Here is a 20,885-nt window from a genome sequence, read left to right on the forward strand (position 1 = left end):
AGCTAAGGAAAAGATAGAAGTTGAGATGAGACCCTGTAGTGGCAGGTACAAAAGATGGTGAGGGATGAAGTGGGGGTCGCTCCTGCAGCCATTTTGAGGACAGTGCTATCATGACAGCTTCTCTGTTCTAAGGGCTGGCACCACTTGTGGGAAAAATGGAGCAAAAAAATTAAACATCCATAGTCAAGGTCAAGAATGCTAAGAGGAGATTTTAGTGGATTGGGTGTCAAAACATCATACTGGGTATCTTTCCAAGTATTTAACAGAGGAAGCAAACTACAAGCAGAACAACCTGATTTCAAAATTCTAACAGTTTCTTCTTTCATTCAGAATCCTGACTGTTCAAAATTAAATTTCAATAAAGATAAATGCAATGTGTTAAGTTGTCCCTGAGCTATCAGAATCAGATAAGAGGTGTGCAGCATTGTGGGGAGATCACATAAGATTGCGATAACTCAAATGCTCAATTTGTCAAATGGCTCTTTCTGTGCAGAGAGCTGAAGTATCGTTGTGAGTGTGAGATCAAGATCCTGAACAAGTGCTAGAAATAACTATTTTTCTTTGTGGATGAACAAAGATAAATGTATTCTGAATGACGAGGAGGAAAAACTAAGAGTGCTCAAGCTTACATATTTCCAAATATGTTTCTTCAGAAATAAAACTAACATAAATGGTTCATTTCCTCCCATCCTCATTCCTTTGTACAGTATTTTCAGTTTCAGTAAAAGAAACTATAATAGCATTTTGCATTTGCATAGTATTAGTTGTCTAAAAATTCAGTAATATCATGGATAGAAATGGTGTAATTTATTCTTGCAATGCACCATTTGTGTAAATAAAAGGTTTTTATCCTTGCATTTTTTTTTGTTTTGTTTTCAACATAGAAAAAGTTAAGATCAGGTTGGAATAATCATACAGATAATATAACTGATAATTGAAAATTGCCACATTCATTATTACATTTCCATCAAGACTAGGATTTTGCCACAGTTAGGTAGAAATACCACAATATCAATTAAAGAATATGCTGCCTACCTGCATTTCAGCAATTAGCTTACATACAGGTTTTCTTTCTATACTACCGTCTCTCCTGCAACACTGTTTTGGCTTGAGAAAATGCAAATCTCTGTTGACAATTACTTATATTGAATTTTTAAGAGTTAAGACACGATTGAATCAAAATAAACCTTTATTCCCAAACTGGAAAAGTGCACACTGATTACTAAATCATATGCTGTATCATAGTAGACTTTTTCGGATGAGTAATGGGCTTTCAAATAATAGTAAAGTATAATAAAGCCATTTAAAATAAATGTTTTCATAAATATTTAGTACATTGCTCAGAAATATTATGGTCTAAATGGAACCTGAGTATATTAACTAGCATGAGAACTCAGGTCTCTGCCCAGAATAGCTTTTTAGGAAAAAATAGGTAAAGAATTCAGAAAATATATCAAGAATATTAGGTTCATAATTAAGAACTCAGAATAATTGGGCTTCTAAGAGTCAGAATCTTGGACAGATCAACAAGTCCAGGAAATTTTCTTTAAACAGAATTTTTCCCTATCACTGAACTTTCATTGTCATCAGAAATAACCAGATTCCCTTCCTCAAAAAAATCTTCATAAAATACTTTCCCTTTCAGGGACAGTGATGGATGGCATGTGGTCCAGAACTTTTGTGCAAATACACATATTTTCTGAATCAGGTGCCTGTATTGAGGCTGACCAGCCATCTCTTAATTTTCCTCCTTTTCCATCTGTGGTATTTATGATTTGGGGTACCTACATTTCCAGTGTGAGGGATGACCTAATAGGAATTCTAAATGATACAGTTTTATAAAACATAAAGATCTTTAGCCCAACTTCAAGATTTCATGTAGCACTAAAAATGGTCTTCATCAAAAATTGAATTATAAGCGTGTTTGAGAAATCAGAATCACAGGGGAAATGCTAAAAACAAAATTACTACTATTGGCTATCACAGTAACCTTTATTCGGGTACCATAACAAGTATAAAATGAGTAGAAGTAAATGATGTCTATGAGCCTTCAAAATATTGATAAAAATTAGTGAAAAGAAGAATGATACAGTGTGTATGTGTTTGTCTATGAATAGTACTATCATGTTTTGCCACTGAATTCAGAACACCTTTCAAATGTCAGGATTTGAAGAGACTAAGAAAGTTATTCTAAATCAATATCTATTCTAACAGCTATGATTCTTAACCTAAATTTTTAGGACTCTACAACATATTATTATCCATGTATTCATAAAACACAAGTAGTTAAGCAGTTAGGTAAAAACAATGATGGTCCCTAATATTTTATGGATAGTTCTGGAAGACACATTCAAAATGAAGGACCATTGTAACTTATATTTTCAGTTAAAGAAATAGTATTCATTTATTCGACCACTCACCCATTTTGTCAATAGCTAAAAGTACATATTGAGTGCTCACTGTATAAAAGTGCCTCACTGAGGCACTTTTCTAGGTATTGGGGATATACATCAGTAAATAAAAAAGAAATTCCATGTCTTCACAGAGATTCTGTGTGAAAGACAATGTAAAACTGGTTTAGTCTACAGAGTAGGTTAGAAGATGAAAAGTGGTACTGAGAAAATAAAGTAGGAAAGGAAGCCTAGGGCACACTTGAAGAGTGGGGTATAATTTAAATAGGATAGTCACTGTAAAGAAGATGAAAGCTAAGCAAAGACTGTAAGGAAGGTTAGGAAGCTTACAATGTAGGTATCTTGGGAGATAGCATCATAGGTATTGGGCATAAACAAGTGTAAAATGCAGAGGCAGTAGTCTGCCTAACATATTTGAAGATGGGCATAACTGAAGAAGAATGAGAGGGACAGGAAGTAGTGGGAAAGGAAATCATAGTGGTAGTAAAGAGTGAGGAGACAAATCATATAGGTGATTTTTTAAGCTATTTTAAAGAGAGTGGCTTTCATTCAAAGGAAAATCTGAAGATAGAAGGAGGGTTTTGAGCAGAAGAGTGACCTGCTGTGTATGCATAAGTAGATCTACCCAGAATGCTTTGCTGAGAATTCAATTTATGGAATAGACAGATAAGATAAAAGCTACAAGACCAGTTAAGAAGAAGCTATTTCAGGGCTGCAGAGCTTGCGGAGGCTGCTTCTTGGACCCTGCGCCTATCAGAGCATACACCAAGCACTAAGCAGCCGAATTCCGGCTCCCGGAACTGAGCCCGCGGGGACTGCTTCTTGGAGCTTACACTTATAGGAGCTTACACAGAGCACGGAGCGGCCGAGTTCCGGCTCCCGGAACTTCCCTGGCCCGGGGCTAGGAGCCCGCGGAAACTGCTTCTCGGTCCAGGTCCTGCTGAGGGCCGGTCAGGACTCACCCGTTGCATTGGTTGTCCGGCAAGGGGAACGAAATGCTGCCATTCGCATAGGATACCAACATGGCAGAGATCTGATGTCAGCAGAAAGCGGCGGAGGAGAGAACTTCATCAATACCAGCGGTGACATAAGCAGTTGGTCTCCTGGTAGGAGGGGTGAGGCACAGTCACCCGAGTCTCCTCAATTTGTTGTCGAGCCAGAGGGGAGGAGCCGGGCCACTGCCAGTGCCCGGAGCAGGCCCAGCGGCTCGCCAGCGTGGTGACCGCCTGACCCCAATTGGAGAGGGGGCGGAGCGGAGCCGCCACCCACACCCACAAGGTGGGCAGACCCGCAACCCAGTGGTACATGGGCGTGGTAGGAGGGGCAGGGCAGAGCCGCCGTTCGCGCTTGCAAGGTAAACAGACCTGTGACAGCCTGGCGGGTCAGGCCCAGTGGCCTGCCAGTGTGGTACACACGTCACCCCAACTGGAGTAGGGGCAGAGCAGATCCTTCTCCCACGCCGGGATCAGGCCCTGCCGGTGTGGTGGTCACGTGACCCCAATTGGAGTGGGGGCGGAGCGGAACCGCCACCCGTGCCCGCAGGGTGAGCAGACCAGTGATCAACCTGCAGATCAGGCCCAGGGGTCAGCAGGCGTGGTAGGAGGGGCAGGGCAGAGCCACCGCCCGCGCCTCCAAGGTAGGCAGACCTACAACAGACCGGCGGATCAGGCCCAGGAGCCTGCCGGCGTGGTACAAACACCACCCTAATTGGAGTAGTGGCAGAGCAGAGTCGACGCCCGTGCCAGGAACAGGCCCAGCGTCCTGCAGGCAGGGTAGTCACGACACCGCAATTGGAGTAGGGGCAGAGCAGAGCCTCCACCCGTGCCCGAAAGGTGGGCAGATCTGCGACCGACCAGCGGGACAGGCCCAGTGGCCTGCCGGTACGACAGACACGTCACCCCATTTGGAGTAGGGGCAGAGTAGAGCCGCCTCCCGTGCCTGCAGGGTAGGCAAACCTGCAGCCGACCGGCAGATCAGGCCCGGTGGCCTGCCGGCGTGGTACACTCGTCACCCCAATTGGAGTAGGGGCAGAACAGAGCCGCTGCCAGCTCCCAGAACAGGCCCAGTGACCTGCCGGCATGGTAGCCACGACACCCCAATTGGAATAAGGAGAGAGCAGAGCCGCCGCCCGCACCTGCAGGAAAGATATGCAAGCAGTATGAAAAGACAAGGAAAGAAAGGACCACAAGCAATGCAGGTCAACGCAACTTTAGAAGAGGTAACAGCTGCAGCAGATGGAATGTCAGATAAAGAATTCAGGATATACATGCTTCAGATGATCTGGAGTATCAAGGAAGACATTAAACAGCAAAATCAGACAATGAAAGATCACTTCGACAACGAATTACGCAAACAAATCCAGGAAGCAAAGGATCAACTATACAGGGAGATGGAGGTTATAAAAAACAAACAAACAGAAATCCTAGAAATGCAGGAAGCAATAAACCAACTTAAAAACTCAATGGAGAATACTACCAGCAGAGTAGAACACTTAGAAGATAGAACATCAGACAATGAAGACAAAGTATTTCAACTGGAAAAGAACATAGACAGCTCAGCAAGACTGTTAAGAAACCATGAGCAGAACATCCAAGAAATATGGGATAACATTAAGAGACCAAACTTAAGAGTCATTGGGATACAGGAAGGTACAGAGCTCCAAACCAAAGGAATGAGAAGTCTATTTAATGAAATAATACAAGAAAACTTCCCAGACTTGAAGAATGAGACAGAATCCCAAATCCTAGAAGCCTACAGGACGCCGAATGTGCAAAATCATAAGAGATCCACACCTAGACACATTATAATGAAGATGCCCAACATACAGAATAAGGAGAGAATTTTAAAAGCTACCAGAGAAAGGAAGCAGATTACATTTAGGGGTAAGCCAATCAGGATAACAGCTGATCTTTCAACACAGACTTTGAAAGCTAGAAGATCCTGGAATAACATATTTCAAACACTGAAAGAAAATGGGTTCCAACCAAGAATTGTGTATCCAGCGAAATTAAGCTTCAGGATGGAGGATGAAATTAAAACCTTCCATGATAAACAAAAGTTTAAAGAATTTGCAGCTAGAAAACAATCTCTTCAAAACATCCTCGCCAAAGCATTACAGGAAGAGGAAATGGAAAATAACAATGAAAACCAACAGTGGGAGGTAGGACTGTAAAGGGGGGGGGAAATAATCAAAGAGGAAAACAAACCATGTTTAGTAACAGAAATAAACAAATATGGCTGGAAGAACAACCCATATCTCAATAATAACCCTAAATGTTAATGGCTTAAACTCACCAATTAAGAGACACAGGCTAGTAGAATGGATCACAAAACAAGACCCAACAATATGCTGCCTACAGGAGACGCATTTGATAGGAAAAGACATACATAGGCTGAAGGTGAAAGGTTGGGAAAAATCATATCACTCATAAGGACTTCGGAAAAAAGCAGGAGTGTCCATACTCATATCAAATAAAATAGATTTCAAGCCAAAGTTAATCAAAAGAGATAAAGAGGGACACTACATACTGCTTAAGGGAACCATACACCAACAAGACATAACAATCATAAATATTTATGCCCCAAACAATGGTGCAGCTATGTTCGTCAAACAAACTCTTCTCAAGTTCAAGAGTCTAATAGACCACCATACCATAATCATGGGAGACTTCAACACACCTCTCTCGCCACTGGACAGATCTTCCAAACAAAAGTTGAATAAGGAAACTATAGAACTCAATAACACTATTAATAACCTAGACCTAATTGAAATATATAGAGTATACCACCCAACATCAAGCAGTTACACTTTTTTCTCAGCAGCACATGGATCCTTCTCAAAAATAGATCATATATTATGTCACAGGGCAACTCTTAGACAATATAAAGGAGTAGAGATAATACCATGCATCTTATCTGATCATAATGGAATGAAACTGAAAATCAACGATAAAAGAAGGAAGGAAAAAGCATACATCACTTGGAGAATGAACAATAGGTTACTGAATGATCAATGGGTTATAGAAGACATCAAGGAGGAAATTAAAAAATTCTTAGAGATTAATGAAAACACAGACACAACATATCGGAATCTATGGGACACATTGAAAGCAGTTCTAAGAGGAAAATTCATTGCTTGGAGTTCATTCCTTAAAAAAAGAAAAAACCAACAAATAAATGATCTCATACTTCATCTCAAAATCCTAGAAAAAGAAGAGCAAAACAACAGCAAAAGAAGTAGAAGGCAAGAAATAATTAAAATCAGAGCTGAAATTAATGAAATTGAAACAAAAGAAACAATTGAAAAAATTGACAAAACTAAAAGTTGGTTCTTTGAAAAAATAAACAAAATCGACAGACCCTTAGCCATGCTAGCGAAGAGAAGAAGAGAGAGAACTCAAATTACTAGCATATGGGATGAAAAAGGCAATATCACAACAGACACTTCAGAAATACAGAAGATAATCAAAAACTATTTTGAATCCTTATACTCCAACAAATTAGAAGATAGTGAAGGCATAGATAAATTTCTTAAGTCATATGATCTGCCCAGATTGAGTCAGGAGGATATAGAAAACGTAAACAGACCAATATCAATTGAGGAAATAGAAGAAACCATAAAAAGACTACCAACTAAGAAAAGCCCAGGTCCGGATGGGTATACAGCAGAATTTTACAAAACCTTTAAAGAAGAACTAATACCAATACTTTTCAAGCTACTTCAGGAAATAGAAAAGGAGGGAGAACTTCCAAATTCATTCTATGAGGCCAACATCACCCTCATACCGAAACCAGACAAAGACACTTCAAAGAAAGAAAACTACAGACCAATATCTCTAATGAACCTAGATGCAAAAATCCTCAATAAAATTCTGGCGAATCGGATACAAAAACATATCAAAAAAATTGTACACCATGATCAAGTATGATTCATCCCTGGGATGCAAGGCTGGTTCAATATACGGAAATCAATAAATGTTATTCACCACATCAATAGACTTAAAAATAAGAACCATATGATCATCTCGATAGATGCGGAAAAAGCATTCGACAAAGTACAGCATCCCTTTATGTTCAAAACTCTAGAAAAACTAGGGATAACAGGAACATACCTCAATATTGTAAAAGCAATCTATGCTAAGCCTCAGGCTAGCATCATTCTGAATGGAGAAAAACTGAAGGCATTCCCTCTAAAATCTGGAACAAGACAGGGATGCCCTCTCTCTCCACTTCTGTTCAACATAGTTCTCGAAACATTGGCCAGAGCAATTAGACAGACGAAAGAAATTAAAGGCATCAAAATAGGAAAAGAAGAACTTAAATTATCACTATTTGCAGATGATATGATTCTATACCTAGCGGACCCAAAAGGCTCTACCAAGAAACTATTAGAGCTAATAAATGAATTCAGCAAAGTGGCAGGATATAAAATCAACACGCATAAATCAAAGGCATACCTGTATATCAGCGACAAATCCTCTGAAATGGAAATGAGGACAACCACTCCATTCAAAATATCTTCAAAAAAAATAAAATACTTGCGAATCAACCTAACAAAAGAGGTGAAAGACTTATACAATGAAAACTACAGAACCCTAAAGAGAGAAATAGAAGAAGATCTTAGAAGATGGAAAAATATACCCTGTTCATGGATAGGCAGAACTAACATCATCAAAATGGCGATATTACCAAAAGTTCTCTATAGGTTTAATGCAATGCCAATCAAAATCCCAATGGCATTTCTTGTAGAAATAGAGAAAGCAATCATGAAATTCATATGGAAAAATAAAAGACCCAGAATAGCAAAAACAATGCTAAGCAGGAAGTGTGAATCAGGCGGTATAGCGATACCAGACTTCAAACTATACTACAGAGCAATAGTAACAAAAACAGCATGGTACTGGTACCAAAACAGGCGGGTGGACCAATGGTACAGAATAGAGGACACAGAAACCAATCCACAAAACTACAACTTTCTTATATTTGATAAAGGGGCTAAAAGCATGCAATGGAGGAAGGATAGCATCTTCAACAAATGGTGCTGGGAAAACTGGAAATCCATATGCAACAAAATGAAACTGAATCCCTTTCTCTCGCCATGCACAAAAGTGAATTCAAAATGGATCAAGGAGCTTGATATCAAATCAGAGACGCGCCGTCTGATAGAAGAAAAAGTTGGCTACTATCTACGGTCGGTGGGGTCGGGCTCCAAAGTCCTCAATAGGACACCCATAGCACAAAAGTTAATAACTAGAATCAACAAATGGGACTTACTCAAACTAAAAAGTTTTTTCTCAGCAAAAGAAACAATAAGAGAGGTAAATAGGGAGCCTACACCCTGGGAACAAATCTTTACTCCTCACACTTCAGATAGAGCCCTAATATCCAGAGTATACAAAGAACTCCAAAAATTAGACAATAAGAGAACAAACAACCCAATCAACAAATGGGCCAAGGACCTGAACAGACACTTCTCAGAGGAGGACATACAGTCAATCAACAAGTACATGAAAAAATGCTCACCATCTCTAGCAGTCAGAGAAATGCAAATCAAAACCACCCTAAGATACCATCTCACTCCAGTAAGATTGGCAGCCATTAAGAAGTCAAACAACAACAAGTGCTGGCAAGGATGTGGGGAAAAGGGTACACTTGTACATTGCTGGTGGGACTGCAGATTGGTGCAGCCAATTTGGAAAGCAGTATGGAGATTTCTTGGAAAGCTGGGAATGGAGCCACCATTTGACCCAGCTATTCCCCTTCTTGGTCTATTCCCTAAAGACCTAAAAAGAGCATGCTACAGGGACACTGCTACATCGATGTTCATAGCAGCACAGTTCACAATAGCAAGACTGTGGAACCAACTTAGATGCCCTTCAATAGAGGAATGGATAAAAAAAATGTGGCATTTATACACAATGGAGTATTACTCTGCATTAAAAAATGACAAAATCATAGAATTTACAGGGAAATGGATGGCATTAGAGCAGATTATGCTAAGTGAAGCTAGCCAATCCCTAAAAAACAAATGCCAAATGTCTTCTTTGATATAAGGAGAGTAACTAAGAACAGAGTAGGGACGAAGAGCAGGAGAAGAAGATTAACATTTAACAGGGATGAGAGGTGGGAGGGAAAGGGAGAGAGAAGGGAAATTGCATGGTAATGGAAGGAGACCCTCAGGGTTATACAGTGGAGGAGGTAGAGAGAGAGGAGGGGAGGGGAGGGGAGAGGTGGGGAGGGGGGAGGGGGGAGGATGGGAAAGCAGCGGAGCACAACAGACACTAGTATGGCAATTTGTAAATCAATGGATGTGTAACTGATGTGATTCTGCAATCTGTGTATGGGGTGAAGGTGGGAGTTCATAACCCACTTGAATCAAAGTGTGGAATATGATATGTCAAGAAATTTGTAATGTTTTGAACAACCCACAATAAAAAATTTAAAAAAAAAAGAAGCTATTTCAAAATTCAGTGCAAGGAGTATATGGAGATAGACCTATGGTGATTGTAGGAGCAGTGATGAGAAATGGGAAGACTCCAGATATATTGTGAAGAGAGAACCAACTGAATTTTCTGATGAAAGGTGTGAGACCCCAAACAAAAACAAACAATCCCCTTAGGTGACTACAGAATATTTTAGCCACAGTGTTTGGAAATATGAAATTATTACTAAAAGACATGTGAACAATTGAAGCAGGACCTCATTTGTGTGAGTGGAAAATGGGAATGATTGCAGGAAAGAGAAGTTTGTGGGAGATCAAAACTAGGGTGCCTTAGAGAAGAAAGGTGAGAAATGGCCTAGAAGAAACAATGAAGAATTATGATACCTGTGCAAACTCTAAGGTCCAAAGTAAGGAGAATGGGAGCAAAAATAATGCTACTTAATAAGGCTACAAGGAAGGCCAGTGTCCTGGCAGGAGTTGGATGGTTATAGTGATGAGATGAACAAATATTCTTTCAGCGATCACATTGGTACATAAAGGAATTTATTAGTGATCAAGAGAGGACAGGAGTATTTTTAAAATTCTAGATTTTATATTGCTTTTTCAAATCAGAGTCCAGTTTATATTTTCCAAATTTGCTCTTTATGCTTTTGCTTTGGTATAAAATTAATTTTGTTTAGGGAAAAAATGGTTTCTTTTGAAATCTTTTTTTACAAATAGTTCTTATAAATAGACCTTTATTAATTTATTTATATGAAATGCTGAGAATTGAGCCCAGTGCCTCACACATGCCAGGCAAGTGGACTACTGCTGAGTCACAACCCCAGCCCCCTCTTCTGAAATCTTAGCAGCATTGCCCAAAAAGACGTTTCTTCAAAAGTTTGATGTTACCCAATAATTTTTTAAAAAATCTTTTATCTATGACCCTGAAAGAAAAATCAAAGTCTCTGATACACTAAGAAGTGTCTTAAGGCAGTTTCTAATGAAATGATAATGGCAAACATTACATATATGTAGAAAGAGAACCAAATAATGAGGCTAGCAATGGGAGGCAAAAAACTGGAGACACAGTATTTTTAAGACCCTTTTCTCTATTTCGTTCTTCCCTACACTCTAAGCTCCTTTACTTTAGTTTATCTATACTCCTTTGCATTTAGCCTACTTTTTCTTTTAATTCCTGATTGTCCTTTTCCTCCTCAACCTCTAAATATTCCCCCTCTATCTTTTTGTTTCATCTGTTTTTCTCCTTTACAAGAATTCTTTCAAATGTACATAAGTGGTGAGTTCTTTTTCCACCACAGTCCTTATTTTTATCCTTCCTATCAGCATTGTAGGACATTTGTCGTCTTATATGAGATTCTAGCTATGTGCATTCATTTGTACTTATGGAAAGGTATTGCTCACTATTCCTTGCCTTTGTTGGCAAAGGTCTCTCATTAATAATTCTGACTTCACTTGCTACCACCAAGTTAGTAAGCAGTGTGCAGTGACATTTCAAACATATTTAGAATGTCTAGTGAGTGTAAAAATGAAAACAATTTCTCCTTTTTCATTCTGTTTCTTAAGACAAAAATAAAACTGAAAGAGAGAAGAGAAGCCACTGAAAAGCTTTTTTTGTTCTTTTAAAAATACTTAACACAACTTAAATAACTATATTTTTATAAGTCCTTGGGATATTTGATATATTTTAATCTTCTATTTTTCCAACCTCCAGTTTTTGAAAAAATGAAAACTCATAGATAGTATTAAATAAAGCATTCTATAACACTTCCAAATATTTTCTTTAATATATCTGACATATGATGATACTAAGATGGTAGATTTTGGTGGCTAATTGCCACACTTCATAAGACAGATTGTGTCATTATGAATCATGACATTGTCAACTACTAGATAAATAACTTTGGGTGAATTATTAACTTTTCTTATGTAAAATTATGGGCAATAGTACTACCTCCATAGTCTTGTTGTAAAGATTACACATAGAAAATACTGAAAACTGTGTCTGGTAAGTAAATAGTAATGATGCTAACAAAGTTAGCCATTACTGCTTTCTAACACTTTGGTATTTCTAATGTTCATACATAAATGTAATGTATGTTCATAGAAGGAAAGGAGAAAGTTTGGAGATATATCTTTTTTTTATAAACAAGCTTCAGTAAAGGCAAACTGATGTATGGACAAAGTTAATTAAATGATTTTAAGTCAATTTATATGGCTAGCTAAATAATAACAGTCATATTTTAAAGGTATAAAAACATTAACACTTAGAATAATAAAAGCAAAAAATGAAGTGAATAAAAAAAACAGAATAAAAATATGTCTGCCTCTAAAATGACAATTTGTATTTGTATTAAGGCTTACTAATATTTTCTTATATTCAAGCAAAATAAAAAAATAGTGCTTAAATTTATTCATTACAAATAGATATGATTTTATTTTTAATCATGTTAAGAAATATGTAAGGTATACTATCTTATTAAATTTTCAGATTTTATAAGGAATAATTTCAATGCCTAAATTCAAACTATGGCTGAATTAAACATGTAATTATTTTATAAATTTCAACTTATAACTACATAAGAATAATGTCATATTCAATGATCAGAGAATAATTTTATGACATTGTTTGTTCTTATTTTAGTTCATAAATTATATACAAGATTATTTCTGTACTAACTCATTTTTATGGCTGTTTTCAAAACAAAAATCAAGATATATTATTCTATAAATCTGACTATACTTTTTACAAGTAATTAAAGTTTGGAATGTAGGATGAAGGTAAGTATATAGAGTAACTTGATACAAGTGTTTCCTTTAAAGTCATTTGACAATATATCTGAGTCCAATTTTTTCCAATAAACCCTTGTGAATAATCAGAAACACTATAGGGAGGCGTATTCAGCAAAAAAACACATTTCTGTCAAATGTGGTTGAATACTTTCTTCCTTTCTATGTAGTACTGCCTTCTAGTACTTTATGAACTGAATTCAAAAGGAAATAGTCTATACAGTTGTCATCCTCCTACTTAGCCAATTATTGATTTCTGAAGTACAAAAATAACTTCAAGATTTATTAACAAATTAAGTGAATTTCAAAAATCTTAGCTGTTAATTCAGATAATACTGAGCTTAATCCTAAAACAAACAAACAAGCAAACAAACAAACAACAACAACAACAAAAAAAAAAAACCTTAGGAATTGGAGTGAGAATTAAATAAGAAAGTTGAGATCCCTTGAATTACTAAATCACCAAAGCTTTTAAATGTTGGTATTGGGGAAGAAACCTCAGACCTTGGATTATTAACTATTCTTCTCTACTACTCCTGCTTGGCTATGAATCATGCAACTTATGAAACCAGCAGAGGTGGGAAGATGTTGTCTCTAAGGTCTTACAAATTCAGTCTGTAAGGATTACCTCATTATATTAAAAAAGAATGGATCTTAGCATCTTAAAATAGCCATTAATTCTGTTAATGCAAAATGTTTATTTTCCAAGGTAATGCTGTCTGGCTGGGACTTAATGCATACTTTTAATCTTAAACTTATTCAACTTCATAACCAGAAAAAAACATTCAAATAGATAGAACTCTAAAAACATTGATTTTTAAGTTAGATTTTAAGGTAGTTAATATTAGATTTATTTAATAAAAGTTATTGAACAGTGAGGATTACAAACTGCCATCAAAGTGGTCAGTTGCCTCTATTTCTGGCTCTTTGTCATTATTACCCCTCCATCTCTTTCTCAGGGAGCTCTGTGTTACCCTCTTTTCTATACTCCCCAACCCTTGTTAACAACTTCTACTCTCAAGTGTGCCTTGAGATGAATGTGTCCTTAGATAAAATGTTTTCTCTCCCATCCTCTCCAAACTAATTTCTTCCCACCAGCTCTTCAGTTTTTATAGGAAATAAGTATAGACACATGTACATGCACATACAATTACATCCATGTACATTTCCCAGCAGCATTGCTTGATACATGTCATCTCTTTAAAATATTTACAAAAAGCGAGAGAGAGAGAGAGAGAGAGAGAGAGAGAGAGAGAGAGAATATCACTGTCATTGAATATCTACAAATTCATACACCCTTAAAGTATATTAAAGTGGTTAAACCAAGGAGGTCAGAGAAATAAAACTTGAGTCTGACACATCCACACAAAAAGATACTTTGTTAAACAGTTTTAAAATTGCTTCTCTTTGTGGATTTAGGTTTATAAGTAAATGTTAAAGGCAGTGACTTAGCAAACAATTAATATAAGAAAAATCAAATTTGTAATGGATATGTAGAATAACTCACAGAAGCCATCAATGTAAACATTAAAGGAAGGATTGGTGAAGGGCTGACTTGCCTATTATAATATAGATAGCCATGATAAATATACTATGCTTTTCAAGAGAGATTCATTCTTTTCAAACTCCTCTACATATTGTCTTTCATTGTAATTTCTGTCATAGTTTGAAAATTTTAATTAAAAAATTTATTTCCAATGAATAAAATATTTAAATATGATCTATATTTAAAACATCCATAAAACCTTCTGTGAGTAAGAGAGCAGACTTGAAAAAATAGAGTCGATCCTAGATAGAAATAATTATTATCATAAATTTGTCAACTTTCCTTTAAGTTATTCTGTAAATTTCACATGACCAATTAAAACACATGTATATTTTCTTTTGTAACTATACAAGTTTTAAGGTTGACATGGAAAAAAATATTGAAAGAAGTATCACCAGAAAGTTCTGGAAACAAAAGACTATGAAATGAGTGGTTCTTTATGAATTATGAAAACATTTTGAAATCTATAGTAATTTACAATTTATGGTATGGTTTCTAGGGGGAAAATATCAAAGAGACATGTAAGAAAAGACTATAAAATTAAAGGATAACCTCAAATTCATGTGGAAGTTTTTTTAAAATATAGATTTTCATAACATTGAGGACAAGATGGATTATACTGGTGAAGAACTCTTGAACCTTACTAAAGGAGTCCAAACTCCATAAAACACATCAGTTTCATAATGGCAAAAAATATTTTTTAAAAATGTATACACAAAACATTTACCCCCACAAATTCCACATTTTGGAATTTTATATGACAGGTTTATGTGAGAATTTTTATTGTAAAAATATTCATAGTAGTAGAATACTGGAACCAAAGAAATATTTAAAGTATACAACATCCATTAAATAGTTTACTACTCTATCTCCAAAAGTAATGAGTTGACTCTATGTGCCTATATGTAGCAATTTCAAATTTATACCACTAACATGGAAAAACAATTGCAGAGGAGTATGTTATTGATTGCCTTTAAAACATGAAGCAAATCTAATATATGAAGAGATGTCTTAACATTTCTTTATTACCTCCAAAAGAAGTGGTAAGTTTTTCCCTCTGAAGAGAGCTATGGATAGCTACCAGATATGAAGAGAAGGGATATTTAATCTTTTTCTGTGTACATTTGTAGTTTTTGGTTCTTTACACAGTGCACAAATTTCCGGTTTAAAAAATAAAATCTTAAAAGAAAATATGCAGAGCGATGCCGAGAGGTGTCGGCAGACACTTTTATTATTTGGACTCAATGCTAGTTTTATTGTCCATGTAGATTTGGAACAAATTTGAGAGTTTTGATAGCTTTCTGGAAGCTTCTTTATGTATTGTAATATTTGTATTTGTTTTATATATATACATTTTTTAAAAAATAAAGCACTAACACCTCTATGTAATATGTAACCTGAATGAGAAATTGCTTTGATGATGTATTAAGCTATACATCATCAGGGCCAGCTGCCACTCTGATGATGTATTAGTGCAATAAATCTCAAGGTGTGACACATTGGAAAACGTATTACTCAAAAGAGAATGCTTTCTAACTTAAAAACTGATCCAACATAAAATTCAAAGAGAAAACTATGAAGAAACAATTTATCTATTGCCAAGAAGTGATATGCAAGCAAAGATGTCCTCTCAGAGCACTTTTTTTTAGGCATTAGAACTTCAGCAAACTCAGGGGAAATCAAAACAATGTTCTCTTTCCTTTAGCATCCAAAATCAATCCTGCAGATAACTGGTTAAAAGCACCCCCAAGATACCATCAGAGTGGAAAGAAGGTACAGCAAAAACTAGAGTTCTAGGAGTGATTGTGGGGGATGCCTGCAGACTGGGGTTATTTTAGAATATATCGCTAATTTATGTGAGGATTAGTTCTGAGGACTGAAGAACTAAAAAGTTGCAATGGAAATGCAGAACTTAAGTCAAGAGCATGACAAAATAACATGGTAAAAAGGAATGTAAAGTCAAGTACATATTGCATATCAAGTTCAAAGACAATTTGGGGACTTTCCTAGTCTAGAAACTGATGTCAGAAAAGAAATTTCATGGGTTGATTCTGGATATTGTCATATATCCATTATGTAACTTAAGGAATATCAAAATAAGATTTTAGCATACAAACTAGAAGGCAAAATGGACTGACATGAAAAAATTCTGTTTCATCCATATGAAGCACTGAAGAATGTTCCCATGAAAATCTGTCTCTTTGGTTATTTCCAAGCTTGGGAGTTTTGAAGTGACTATAGAATGTGATCTTTTAGATGTTACACCACTGGTAAGCAATGGGAGCAGCTAGCTCCTAATTCATTCATTTAAACATTAAGTAGATATTATAAAATTGATACATGTGTGTCAGATAATGTGGCCAGCTCTGAGGACACCAGAGTGAACAAAACAGACATGGTAACTGTTTCCTTTGCTCATGTTTTGTCTCCCTTTTATCCCCTCCTTCTTTCAATGTTCAGCTCATGTTTCATATGCCTCATGTAACCATGCATGAGCAAATCAACTCAAAGTATGATCTCCCTCTTCTGAATTCCACTGAATTTCAGAATTGGAAGGAACATTCTAATCTAGTTCCACAATTCACTTTACAAATGAGAAAACTATGACCTTAAGATGACTGATTTATATGCCCAGGGATCAACTGGCTTATTTGCTATCAATGATAGGAACCAGGTCTTCAAATTTTTTTCAAGAATGTCTCCAATTTATTATATGTGTGTACTTATAGCTCTGTGACACTCATTTGGCACATGAACTATACTTATTTTTATCTTTACTTTTTGGCGCATAATATATACTTTTCAGAATTACACAGAACTTTTTGAGAGTACATCTAATTTTCTATGTATTTTCCTCCCTCCCAACCCAGGATTTAACAATCTTCCTGACCTAAGAAACTGACTCTCTACATGTTAATTTATTAAACCTCTTAAATCACTAAGCTCTGAGAGAAGAGCCATGTCAAACTATGTTCTTCATGTGATCTGAATCATGTCACTATTTTTTTTAAACGAATTTTGACCCTCTCCTAACATTACACTGAAAAAGGGAATTTCATTTGTATATAAGATTGTGGCAAAAGCACTTGAAGAAATGCCAGTGATTTCCAGGAAAAGAACTAACAGATGAATAGTTAAGCTGCCCAGTCCTATTCAGATTGATATATTTTGTTCTATGGAGAAAAAAAAAATCTCAAGTAAAACTTTTAAACAATTAGACTGAATAAAATGATCCTTGTGTTAGCCAACTTTTCCCTGCTGAGACTAAAGTACCTGACATAAACAACTTAAAGGAAGTAAAATTTATTTTGGCTCATGACTCAAATTTATTTTAGTCCATGGTTGGCAGGCTCTATTGCTTTGGACCCGAGGTGAGGTAGAACATTCTGGCAAAAGGGCATGGAGGAGGAAAGCAGCTCAGCTCATGGAAGCCAAGAAGCAGAGAAAGAAAGAAAGGGGCTAGGAATAAGAAATACCCTTCCAGGGGATGTCTCCAAGGGACCTACTTTCTTTACCTACATCCCACCTCTCACTGCCTGCCCTATCTACCACTATTCCATTCAGGTTGTGAATGGATCAGTGGATTAATCCACTGATGGTGTTAATACCCTCATGATCCTATTACTTCCCCAAAGCCCCACCTCTAAGCATTTCTGCACTAGGGCCCAAGCATCTGACTTGAGTGTTTGGGGGGATACTTTATATCAAACCTTAACAGTCCTAAGACCCTCAGTGCTGAATCTGAGTGAAATAGCTGAAGTAGGAAAGAAGAGGCAAACCAGTTAGCCAGGCAGTTCACTGGCAACAGACAGGAAGGCTTTTGTTGCAAGCATGATTTCTTTAAGGATTAAAGTGAAGAACTCCTGCAATCAGCTCTGGCTAATGAAATTGAGGATATTGCCACAAATTCCTGTAGGATTATTTTAAAGATATAAACTTAATACAAATATTAATTACTTCAACACATAAGAATCACTTTCCACTCCTCCCCCTTTTTCAGGTTTCATTTGAAAATCCAATTATACAGAAACGCTGTTTTAATTATAATATTGATTTTACTTCTTTGCTAGGAGTGGGACTAATTCAATTAGTTCTAATTATGTGTATAGAGTGGTCAGACTAATCTTTCAGGATGTTGGCCCACTAATTCTATACTACTTTTCTTCACATCCCAGTCTGAGAGGAAAATTAAGGCTCTGAAAGGCCTGAAATTGTGCATATGTTTAATAAAGGAAAACAAGGAAAAGGGTGAAATAGTCTGTAAAAGAATTTGACAATTTGACAGTGGTTTTTCAGATGCTAAGTTTTGCAAATCAGATTTTACTTTGCTTTTGCAATTAGCAACCCCAGCAGGGTTTAGAGAACTCTTATAAGAAGTAAGAGGAAGATTAATGGTACAGAAACAAAGAAGAAATAATGTTAAAATTATTTTTTGATTTTAAAAACACTGAGGTAATATCAAATGAAGTAGTCTTAATAATTTACCTAGAAATGAAAAGGATGTTTTGTAGAAACAAGAGGTGGTATGCTGCTATCAAAGCAAATTGTATTGGATAAACGCAGGAAAGACTTTATTCAAAACTATTGCAATAGAGGAGACTCAAGACAGTCTGAGCTCAACTCTGAAGACTCAAAGGACAGGAAGGAGATTGTAAGCCATCTGTGTTTGCCAATTGGGTTTACTAAAGGAAAGTAAACTATTGTCTTCATGAGAAGAGAAAGTTTCATAACTTGAAACAAGGTGCTCAGAAAACTTGGGCTCCTACCTCCCCATAGAGACTAGAAGATAAGGACACCATCTTCCTTGAGGGTTGCATTTCCAAAAGACAACTCCCAGGCCCTTGAGAAAGACAGTTCTGGGTATAAAACCAGTAAAAGACTATAAAGAGATTTTGAAAGCCAGAAGGCAGGAAAAAATCTTAGAATTTCCCCTCATACCTTAGTCAACTCCTGCAAACCTGTTGTTGACAATGTTCATTACAATCTAAAGCCGCCTGATCTCTTTCTCAGGCATCCAACTAGACTCAGAAAACTTAATGAATCAAAAAGAGTTTTCTATATTCTATCAATTGCTATTTAAGATCATGATCTTAAGGTTACAGTCTTTCACTTCCAATTTATGCTGGGATAAGCAAAACCCGTGGAATTTAATCTATTTGGAACACTATCCTCATATGACCCAGATTTTCAGGAAGGCCTTTGGTCCCAAGGTCCCCACTGTTCTCTTTGTGTAATATCAGTGTAATCACCTTTTTTTTTTTTTTTTTTTTTTGGTACTGGGGACTGAACTCAGGGGCACTTGACCACTTAGCCATATCCCCTGACCTATTTTGTATTTTATTTAGAGACAGGGCTTCACTGAATTGCTTAGTACCTTTCTTTTACTGAGGCTGGCTTTGAACTCAAGATCCTCCTACCTTAGCCTCCAAAGCCACTGGGATTACAGGCCTGTGCCACCAAGCAGCCAGTGTGATCACTTCATATGCCTGAATTTCACTCTGCTGATGGCCCAAACACTTAGAGCATGTGTGAAAGCATTGAGGGGGAACCTTGTGTTGTTTTCCATGTCCTAATTCAGAATTAATCTTTCTATTTTGGTAACAAAGAAATGAAAGGGGTAATCCTTAACCCTTTCAGAAAAGAAGATAGTTTAAACCAGATGAACATCACACATCACTTCTTTAGAAAGTCTGTGAATTCCAGTTTTGGAATAAGGGCTTTTGTGGCTCTGAGATTTTTATCAGGTTAGTAATTTCCTGTTCTAAGAAAATAAATGTTTATAATTAGAGAAGGAAACAAAAACGACAAAAATTAGGTTTATCAGACATGGTTAGCAGAAAAGCCAAATTATTGTAGAAAACATTTTTTAAAAGTATATCAGTGATAATCTTGGTAAAGTTCTAAGCACTTTACTTATATTAACTTGGTTAATACTCACTTTCCCTATTCTGCATAGAGGAAACAAGGAAAGAGACTGTAAGTAACATGTGAATATTCAAAACTAGAAGGTCATTTATATTTTAAGCTCCTCCACATTACAAAAATGTCTTTCAAAAACAACTTAACAAACTGTAGTTCCAACGTCCGTGTACTAGATATCGTGTTTTGTTCATAACAGTGAGGTTATTTCTTATTATCTTATCAGTTTAATTAATAAAAAACAGTATTTAATTATTGCTTGATTATTCACTTTTTAAATTAATATTGTTTGAGCTTTAAAAAATTTAATTGTATTTAATTGTAATTATTTATTTTTAATTTGTTTTTTCCTACTGAAATAATGTGTGTAATATTGTATTGTATAATTTATATGAAATCATTTATATATATATATATATATATATATATATATATATATATATATATAGTAATGCTTTGTTTTTATTTTACTAGCTAATGTATCTGTTCTTGTGCAATTCTTCCATATGGGCATCTCATTGAAAAAGTATTCAGATTTAATTTAAAAATAACTATTACTTTTTTTTTTCCAAAATATATTGGGTTATTATAGACTATATGAAACAGAGCTAGACATTAGAAGTACATTCAGGTACAAAAAACTTTAAAAAAAGAAGAAAAATTCCACTGATTCAAATTGAATTTTACTTATAAATTAATATGTGAATTATGACATAATTTCATAATTCTAAAATCTTAGAACAAAAACATGGCTTTTATTTCCATTTAGCTTCTTTAT

The 20,885-nt window shown here is 36.1% G+C and overlaps 1 long non-coding RNA gene across 3 annotated transcripts in view; it reads right to left on the reverse strand.

Moving 5' to 3' along the window:
- LOC139701573 (uncharacterized) overlaps positions 1-20,885 on the reverse strand; it is a 93,295-nt gene that overhangs the window by 24,686 nt on the left and 47,724 nt on the right. The gene's annotated exons all lie outside the window — the stretch shown is intronic.

Source organism: Marmota flaviventris, chromosome 13 (assembly GCF_047511675.1).
Source record: "Marmota flaviventris isolate mMarFla1 chromosome 13, mMarFla1.hap1, whole genome shotgun sequence".
Classification (NCBI taxonomy): Eukaryota; Metazoa; Chordata; class Mammalia; order Rodentia; family Sciuridae; genus Marmota; species Marmota flaviventris.